We start from the raw sequence: 10,429 nt of genomic DNA on the forward strand, positions 1-10,429 counted from the left end.
CAGTGGCCAAGACATGGAAACAACCAAAAAGCCCTTCAATAGAAGACTGGATAAAGAAGATGTGGCACATATACACTATGGAATACTACTCAGCCATAAGAAATGATGACATTAGATCATTTACAGCAAAATGGTGGGATCTTGATAACATTATACGGAGTGAAATAAGTAAATCAGAAAAAAACAAGAACTACATGATTCCATACATTGGTGGAACATAAAAACGAGACTAAGAGATATGGACAAGAGTGTGGTGGTTACCAGGGGTGGGGGAAGGGAGGACATGGGAGGGAGGGAGGGAGAGAGTTAGGGGGAGGGGGAGGGGCACAGAGAACTAGATAGAGGGTGGCGGAGGACAATCTGACTTTGGGCGAGGGGTATGCAACACAATTTAATGACAAAATAACCTAGACATATTTTCTTCGAATATATGTACCCTGATTTATTAATGTCATCCCATTACCATTAATAAAAATTTATTCAAAAAAAAAAAAAAAAGAATCTCATTCTTGCCTAGAACATCTTCAAGCCCTTCAGGACTTTGCTCAAAATGTTAACAGTGAGGCCTGACCAGGTGGTGGTGCAGTGGATAGAGCGTCGGATTGGGATGTGAAGACCCAGGTTCGAGACCCCGAGGTCGCCAGCTTGAGCATGGGCTCATCTGGTTTGAGCAAAGCTCACCAGCTTGGACCCAAGGTCACTGGCTTAAATAAGGGGTTACTCGGTCTGCTGAAGGCCCACAGTCAAGTCACATATGAGAAAGCAATCAATGAACAACTAAGGTGTCACAACAAAAAACTGATGATTGATGCTTCTCATCTCTCTCTGTTCCTGTCTGTCTGTCCCTCTCTCTGACTCTCTCTCTGTCCCTGTAAAAAAAAAAAAATGTTAACAGTGAGGCCTTTCCAAACAACTCCCACACCTCACTACATAGACATAAACACTTTGTATCCTCATCCTCCACCTTGTCTTCCTACCATGGTACTTCATAAACAGCTTAGATGTTTTCAGTAATTTGTTACTGTCTTTTTCTTTCTACTAGAATAAACTCCATGAGAGTAAAGATTTTTATGTGCTTTGTTCACTATTTTATCCCAGGTGGAATCTAACATTATGTCTAGCATTTTGCACATTCTCAATAAATATTTTTTACTACAGCTACCCAGTCTAACAAAGTATGGCCCCTACCTATACCGTCTGCCATTCTGTATCTACTGCACTAACCTAGATATTCTCCGAGTATACCAAACTAGTTTCTGACTCAGGGATCTTCACAATTGCTTGCTGCCCACTTACCTACTCAAATGACACCTATTTATTTATTTATTTATTTATTTTTTACAGAAACAGAGAGAGTCAGAGAGAGGGATAGACAATAGGAACAGAGAGAGATGAGAAGCATTAATCATCAGTTTTTCATTGCAACACCTTAGTTGTTTATTGATTGCTTTCTCATATGTGCCTTGACCGTGGGCCTGAGCAGACAGAGTAACCCCTTGCTCAAGCCAGTGACCTTGGGTCCAAGCTGGTGGGCTTTTTGCTCAAACCAGATGAACCCACACTCAAGCTGGCAACCTAGGGGTCTCGAACCTGGGTCCTCCGCATCCCAGTCCGACGCTCTATCCACTGCACCACCACCTGGTCTAGCCAAATGACACCTATTTAGAGAGGCCTTTCCTAACCACCATATCTAAAATAACCACATACTGACCAAGCATTCCCCGTAACTCTCACTAAACTCTAACCTGCTTTATGCTTCCTTTTCCTTCATTCATAACCAACCTAATCCCATAGATACAACTGCATCTGCCTTTCTCATTACAGTGTAAGCTCCACAAGGACAAAGGCATCATCACTTTTCCACCACTATTATCTACACCTAAAATAAAAATAAGTTGGAAGTCTGAGACCAGGTAGTACCTTTGAATGACACATTAAAAGCCATCCTTTTAATATTACACAATTTTAACACCCCATAAACAAAAGAGGGTAAACAGAATGGAAGAAGAGAAATGAGGAGGGCCTGCTGCAACTGACATACAGTATCTCAGAGTTAGAGAAGTCGAGGTCGTTACTAACTAAGCCTCTTATTTTACAGAAGTGAAGCACAGGGAAGCTAAAATATTTATACACCTATAGAGCTAGAATTAGAACCTAGGCCTTCTCTCAACATCAGGCTCTCCCCATTATGGTTCTGCCTCATTCAAAGCACAAATAATGCGCAAGTCTAATGTGATCCTGAGATATAAACACATTCCAAAAGGGTGGGGGGCCAAAGGAAAAACAGGTAACTCACTTTAAGAAATGCAAATAGCCAATAAGCACAGAAAAGAATGCTTAACCATGCTAACAAGTGTTTAAACATGAATTATTTTTCACCCTACTGATAAAAAAAAAACTGACAAGTGTCGGCCTGGCGTGCAAGGGGTCCCGGGTTCGATTCCCGGCCAGGGCACACAGGAGAAGCGCCCATCTGCTTCTCCACCCCTCCCCCTCTCCTTCCTCTGTCTCTCTCTTCCCCTCTCACAGAGAGGCTCCATTGGAGCAAAGATGGCCCGGGCACTGGGGATGGCTTCTTGGCCTCTGCCCCGGACGCTGGAGTGGCTCTGGTCGCAACAGAGCGAGGTCCGGGAGGGTCAGAGCATCGCCCCCTGGTGGGCGTGCCCGGTGGATCCCAGTCGGGCGCATGCGGGAGTCTGACTGTCTCTCCCCGTTTCCAGCTTCGGAAAAATACAAAAAAAAAAAAAAAAAAACTGACAAAACCCTACTGCTAGCTGGAGGCGTAGTAAAGCTGGCATATACTTTCTGGAGAATAATCTGCAAGCATATATCAAACTTTAAACCATCCCTTACCCAACAATTCCATTTCTAGAAATTCACTCTAGGGAGATAACAGTGTGAAAGTTAATATAACGCAGAAGTTCCTAAACCTAACAGTATATCTAACACCTGAACAATCTCACTTGTGTTAGGTAGGACAGACAGTTATGAAGGCAGGAAAAGGGAAAGGAAGGAGAAAAAGAGGGTTTATCTCACCCACTCAAGGAGGGAATCAACAGTCTTAAACTCTATCTACCAAAACAAAATCACCAGATGTCCAAACAGCCTTGAAATACTGTGTGTTAGTCCCAATATCAAGAAAAGGGGGCCTTGAAACCCTATACATTAGACCCAATAACAGGGAAACAAAGCTTTCAAATTAAAAGTATATAACTACTGGCCCTGGCTGGTGGTTCAGTGGATACAGCATCAGCCTGGCATATGGACGTCCCAGGTTCAATTTCTGGTCAGGGCACACAGGAGAGGTGACCATCTGCTTCTGTCTCCCTCACTCTCCCCCTTCTCTCCCTCTTCTCCTCCCGCAGCCAGTGGCTTGATTGGTTCAAGCCTAGCCCTGGGTGCTGAGGGTAGCTCAGTTGGTTCAAGCAACGGCCTCAGGAGCTAAAAATAGCTTGGTACTCGAGTATCGGCCCCAGACGGGGTTGCTGGGGAGATCCCAGTTGGGAAGCATGCAGGAGTCTAACTCACTAGCTCCCCTCCTCTCACTTAAAAAAGAAAAAAAAAGAAAGAAAAAAAAAAAGAGTGTATATATTATTCCTAAGACCCTAATAGGCGGAGCACTCAGGTCAACTGAGTTGCCCACTTGTGTCTTGTGCCAAATGTACAGGTTTGCTTCATAAACTGCTTGTTTTGCTTGAACGCTGCACCTTACCTCTCACCTGAGTTCTTTCTCACGAGTGTGACAAGAATCAAGGAGGAAGAAGCCTCCTTGAACCTGTGCTTACTCTGATGACAAAAGTAATAAAGGTTTTACTTCTAACAAATAGGCAGAAGGAACTGTTACTCAAAAGAAATTTTTAAATAAATGAGTAGTAAGGAAATGAAAATTTGAAAACAAAAGGAAAGCAAAATAAAAGTTAAATGGAACAAGAGGATCATTAAAGTTTATTTTCAAAGGAAGAGAAAAATCTAGTTTGATAAAGGAAATAAAAAGTCAGAGAAAAGGGAGATACTGAAAATGCTAAAGAGAGAATATACAGCATCCTAGAGTACTATAACCTACCTAGGTGATTTATAAGGAGAGCTTTTATAATATCAAATACCCATGTCCCGTTCCTAATTAGAATCTCTAAGAGTGGGACTTAATACTGGGAACTGAGACCTGCCCTGGTGATCCCACTAAACACCATGACTGAGAACCATTATTCTCCTGCAGCAGAGACTCTCAATCTTAAGGGTTCACTGCATTCACCTAGGGAGCTTCTGAAAATTACAAACAACTGAATCCCATGTCACTTGGATCAATCTCTTTGAACAGAGCCTGGCATCAAATCCTTTTAAAACTTTCCAGTAATTCTCGTGTATAGCCACGGTGTGAAACAAAGTCCTACACCAGTAGTTTTCATAGTGTGGTTCCTAGACCAGCACAATCAGAATCATGGGGAACTAGTAGAAATGAAAACTCTCAGACCCCCTCTATCAGATATTCTGAGGAAAGCCCAGCAATTTTAACAGGCCTTCCAGATTGTTTTAATGTCCACTAAAATTTGAGAATCACTGTCCTAGAGTTATTCTTTCATAAAAATCACCTAGCATGCTTGTCAAAAATACATTAACAAGTCACCTAACTTGCAAAATGGATGCCAAGAAAATTCAATGAGGGAAAGAATAGTCTTTTCAACAAATGGTACTGTACAACTAGATAGCCACATGCAAAGAATAAAGTTGGAATCCTACCTCATATCATATATAAAAATTAACTCAAAATGAATCAGACCTAAATTTAAGAGCAAATACTATAAAACTCTTAAAAGAAAACATAGGTATAAACTGTCATGATGTTAGATTAAGCACTAGTGTCTTAGTTATCACAGCAAAAGAACAAACACAAGAAAAAACAGACTAGACATCAGCAAAATTCAAAATTTTTATGCTTCAAAGGACACCATCAAGATTGAAAAGACAACTCAACACAATGGGAGAAAATATTTGCAAATCATTCATCTGATAAGCCTTGTATCAGAACACATTAAAACACACACACAATTCAACAATAGAAAGACAAATAATGCAGTGTAAAATATGGGCAAAAGACTGAAATAACATTTCTCCAAAGAAGATACACAAATAGCCAACAAGCACATGAAGAGGTGTATCATTAGCTACCAGGGAAATGCAAATCAAAACCATGAGATATCACTTCATACAAACTATGATGACTAAAATCAAAAAGATAAAGAACAACACTGTGGATCAGAACATCCAAGAGAGAGACCAGAGTAGAGGAAAGGGTACAGGACCAAGTCTTAAGAAACTCCATATTTAACTGCCAAGAAGGCCAGCTTTATAAGGCCAGGCTGGTTCACATTAGATTACAGCAGACGATATAGAATCTGCGGAGCGGGGAAGTGTTGGGCCATTCCTGTTTAGTAGAGTCTGGACAGGGCAGACAAGTAAACAGTCAGGGGAAACTGTTTCTCACCGCAGCAGGCAAAGGAACAGCAAAACGGCCCCTCAGAGTGGCAGGCAGGCAATCCGCAATCTACAGACTCCAGTAGCCTTACACAGGCTCTGCACACGTGGTTCTGCCACGTGCTCACACACTAATCATGCAAAGTGCAAGCACAGCTGTTTTTCCAACAATAATGAAAACCAAGAGGCAGCCACTAGAAAAACGCAAATCAGTTGGTCATGAAAGGCAATGGCAGAGAATATGTCTAAAAAGTGGACACAGCCAATGCAAATGAAAGGTTAAGTAAAATGAATGAAAATGCTTCTTGGATTTAGTGACATGGGGATCAAAGCATTTCCATACAATGATGGTGGCAAAATTATTAAGAACTTAGGCTATCTTTTTGCACATTATAATGTGTAACACTATCAAAACTTAAAAGGTTTAAAATAAATGAATACCTTGAGTGTCCTCAATTAGTCTCAAATCCTCTTTAAAGATGAATCTGGAAAATAAAAATTGATTAGAAAAAGCAAGTTCACAACCAGTTCACAAAACCACAGTAAAGACTCTTTAAAATTACCTAAAAGAGATTGGCCTACATTAAAAAGAAAAAGAAGAAATAACTGTCAAATACAGCAAGATTAATTACGTTGCATACTATTTCCAACTTCTTGTTGATCGGGACAGGTGTATTGCCATTTGCCAGACCTGCTATGACTGAGACCCAGCATCTGGCCAGAGCAGTAAATACTATCCGGCACTCTAATGTCTGCGCGATTTAAGTGATACCAACAACCACACAATAGGAATAAGGCAACGAGGTAGGGCATCCATTATCACCTTCAGTCCGAAATCGAGATTGATTCTGAGTAAACGAGGAAGAAAAGTGAAAACACAAGACACCAACACTTACGACTAACTTCAGTTTGAATGCTTAATGAGATCCAACGGTGTGAAAACTAAGTCACTGCGACAGCCTCCGGTCCTACCAATTCATTAACGCGAGTGGGACGTTAACCCGACCCCTAAGTACTCTTGACAGCCCTGCAGCACCTACGGCCAACGACCCTGTCCTCACTAGTGGCAGCGCTATCAGCCTCCCTGCTCCCCGATCCCAGCTGGCAAGTCTCCTTTCAACTACGAAACAAATCTGCAAACAGCCTGAGAAAGACTCAAACTGGGGAAACAAGGCTCCGCCCTTACCCAGTAGTGGGGAAATCACAAACCAGTACAAAGTAAGACTCGCCGCTCTGCGGAACACCGCAGATTTCAGATGGAGGCCGCCATGACACACACGTCCCATCTCGTTCACTTACGTATGCTCGGCGACGGTGGCCCGGAGAGAGCAAATTGCTTCATTGCTGGAGTGCGATTTCGTGTTTAAGTTAATTTAGAAATGGTTACGCTTACATATCCTTTGGCTGCAGAAGAAAAATAACATCCCCCAAGGAATCGGGTTCTTAGGATCGCTTGATAGCTAACTGCTGAGCGCTTACTATGTGTCAGGCACTGTGTATGGTAAGGGCTTTACATAAACATCTTCTCCCGACTTTATTATTATATCTTATTTTTCAAAAAAGGAAACCGGGAGTTTTAAGTACTTGCCCAGAGTTACTATCCTAGTAATGACTGCTCTTTGTGATTAATCCAGTTCCTTCTGACTCCCAAAGAACCTGCTTTTTTCATTACATTTTCTAACTTACTCAACCTTTTATGAGAAGTCATCTTAGGGAAGAGAGTAGAAAAAGATAAAGAACAATTGGTAGATTAAATTTAATATAAGTCATTTAACATCAAGCAAGCTTTTTTGAATGCTTAGAAAGCAGTTTGCAGAGAATGAGAACTTTCGTGGAATATGTTGATTCTGCTCTGTAGGTCTTACACGTATTATCTCACTTTATTATTTACCCAAGACACTGTATTTGACTTTCTCTTTCCCAGAAGAGCATCTCTACCTAAAAACGTGGAGGCCTTGAGCCATAAACAAAAAGTCAGAAATCATAATCTTTTTCTGACTCTGGGTTTCACAGTGATTGGAGAAATTGCCTTATTTTATAAATTCCTTTTCCTAGTGCAAAACCCTCAAACTAAAATGACACCCTTTGTTCATCCATATCTGTGAAAGAATCTTAACTGTGACCAGGGGTCCACTGCAATCCTTGCCCAGTGAATTACAATTTGACGTTTATGTTGCCTTCTCTTCCACTACACCAAAAGGGGGCCCTAGGTTATCTTGGTTGTAATCCCACTACCTTGCACAGAATCTTTCACCTAATAACTCCACCTGTTTTCCCCAAGATCTATTTAAATTCAGTTAAAGAAATCTTATTGAGTGCACACAACATGACCTCCAACACTGTGCTGGAGCTGAAAAGGAAAAAGATCATTACCACCACTATCTCAGCCTACTTCAAGGAAATAGTTTCATTACAGAATAGCAATCACCATGGAAGATGAATGCAGATTCAGGAAATTCTATTACAGAAGTGCTCACAATTAATAAAATGTCATATGTGCTAAATTTTTTTTTTTTGAAACTGAAATAGCAAGACTAGAAACCCTGTCTGGCTTCTCACTAGGAGAATGGTTAAATATATTTATGGTATTTATGACACAGCTCTTTAAGAAGAACAAGGTTTCATTTAATATGCTAAGACATTCTTAAGTGAAAAAAGAAAGTTGCCACATTGTGTATACAGTATGTGAATATAGTTATTCCTAGATAGATAGATAGATAGATAGATAGATAGATAGATAGATAGATAGACAGAATCTTTAGAAGAATATATAAGTAACATAATAGGTTTTTCTTTAGGAAAAGGAACTGAGTGGCTAAAGTAAGATTTATTTTTCCCTGTATACCACTTTTTACCTTTTATCTTTGTACCATACAAATGTCCTATTTATTCAAAAAATAAGTGGATACATCTTATTAATAAAGGTAAAATGCAATTTCATAATTTATAATTTACTGATTTATCTGTTACATTGTAGTGTTTAACTTTCATTTTCCCTTATATAAATATTTAAATTTTAAATCTTTCTTTTATTGTGATATCATATACATAACACAAAATTTACCATTTTAACCATTTTTAAGTATACAGTTTAGTAGTCCTGAGCATACTCACATTTTTTTTGTGCAACCATTCCCACCATTCACCCCAGAACTTCTTCACCTCCCAAACTGAAACTCCATATCCATTGAACAACTCCCTTTTCCTGCTCTGCCCAGCTTCTGGCAACCACCATTCTACTTTCAGTCTGTGCGATTTTAACTATTCTAGGTTTCTCAAACAATATTTGTCCTTTTTTAACTCTTGTTTTTTACTTAGCCTAATATATTTATATTTGAGGTTCATTCATATTGTAGCATGTCAGAATTTCCTTCCTTTTTAAAGCTGAATAATATTCCATTGTATGTTTATATCAAATTGTGTTTACAAACTTTAAGTCATTTTTAAATTTTTATATTTATTTACTTTAGAGTGAGAAGAAGGGAGAGAGAGTGTGAAACATTGATTTGTCATTCCACTTATTTATGCTTCCACTGGTTGATTTTTATGTGTGCCCTCACCAGGGATCAAACTTGCAACCTTGGCGTAGCAAGACAGTGCTCTAACCAACTGAGCTATCTGGCTAGTGCTAAATTTTAAGTCTTAATGTTTTGTCTCTCAAACTAGATTGTAAACTTCATAAGAATAGACTCTTCATTGCCTGACCAGGTGGTGGCGCAGTGAATAGAGCATCGACCTGGGACACTGAGGACCCAGGTTTGAAAACCCAAGATCGCCAGCTTAGCAAGAGCTCATCAGCTTGAGCATGAGGTCACCGACTTGAGCATGGGATCATAGACATGACGCCATGGTCACTAGCTTGAGCCCAAAGGTCGCTGGCTTGAAGCCCAAGGTTGCTGGCTTGAGCAACAGGTCACTGGCTCAGCTGGAGCCCCCCCAGTCAAGGTACATACTAGAAGCAGTCAATGAACAACTAAAAAGCCTCAGTTATGAGTTTATGCTTCTCATCTCTCTCCCTTCCTATCTGTCTGTCCCTGTCTCTCTCATGTGTGAGTGAGTGCAAAAAAATAATAATAATAATAAAGAAGGAACTCTTCATACTGCTAATGTATTTTTAGCCTCTCATATAATATCAAATGTTTTATAAATGTTTGGTGTAGACAAACCAAATGGTATATCTTACTAAAAACTAAGTGAATCTGGAAAATAATAGTAAAAGTTAATATTTTTAAGAACTTACAAATGTGTCAGTGGTTCCATTAAGCCCTCTATGTGAATTATTAAATGTATCCATCACAATAACTCTAAGTAATCTGATAAATTAGGAGTGTTATTATTATCCTCTCATTACTCTTTCTTTATACAGGAGAAGAGTGAATACTAGGCAGTCTGGGTTCAGTGTTTTAAATCATGGTCTGACTGTTTTTGCTTTATTATACTGTATTTCAAATCACTGATTTGATTCTTGGCTTCATCTACTCTATTGATATTTTCTGTAAATTATTCTTCACTTCAGTTATTATATACTTCATTTCTGACTGGTCCTTTTCTTTTTTTTTATAATTTTATTTTTTTAATGGGGTGACATCAATAAATCAGGATACATATATTCAAAGATAACAAGTCCAGGTTATCTTGTTGTTCAATTATGTTGCATACCCACCACCCAAAGTCAGATTGTCCTCTGTCACCTTCTATCTTGTTTTCTTTGTGCCCCTCCCCACCCCCTATCCCTCTCCCATTCCCCCCTCCCCCCTGTAACCACCACACTCTTATCAATGTCTCTTAGTTTCACTATTATCTGATTGGTCCTTTTTTATGCTGTTGAGGTACTCACCAAGTTCAGTGAACATCTTTATAACCAGTGTTTTGAACTCTGCATGTGGTAGATTGCTTATCTCCATTTTGTTCAGCTTTTTTTTTTTCTAGAGTTTTGTTCTGTTTTTTCATTTGGGAC

General features: G+C 39.6%; 1 protein-coding gene across 6 annotated transcripts in view; it reads right to left on the reverse strand.

The window, feature by feature from the left end:
- CDKAL1 (CDK5 regulatory subunit associated protein 1 like 1) overlaps window positions 1–6,772 on the reverse strand; it is a 1,056,598-nt gene extending 1,049,826 nt beyond the window's left edge. For 4 of the 6 annotated variants that reach the window (XM_066268295.1, XM_066268291.1, XM_066268290.1 and 1 more), the window contains exons 1-2: window positions 6,659–6,772; window positions 5,914–5,957 (exon numbers count right to left, since the gene is read on the reverse strand). The gene's annotated coding sequence lies outside the window, so the exon portion shown is untranslated. The remainder of the gene's footprint in view (window positions 1–5,913; window positions 5,958–6,658) is intronic. The other 2 variants (XM_066268292.1, XM_066268293.1) reach the window with 2 other exon arrangements.
- Between the last annotated feature and the right edge of the window lie 3,657 nt (window positions 6,773–10,429).

Source organism: Saccopteryx bilineata, chromosome 3, assembly GCF_036850765.1.
Source record: "Saccopteryx bilineata isolate mSacBil1 chromosome 3, mSacBil1_pri_phased_curated, whole genome shotgun sequence".
NCBI classification, from domain to species: domain Eukaryota; kingdom Metazoa; phylum Chordata; class Mammalia; order Chiroptera; family Emballonuridae; genus Saccopteryx; species Saccopteryx bilineata.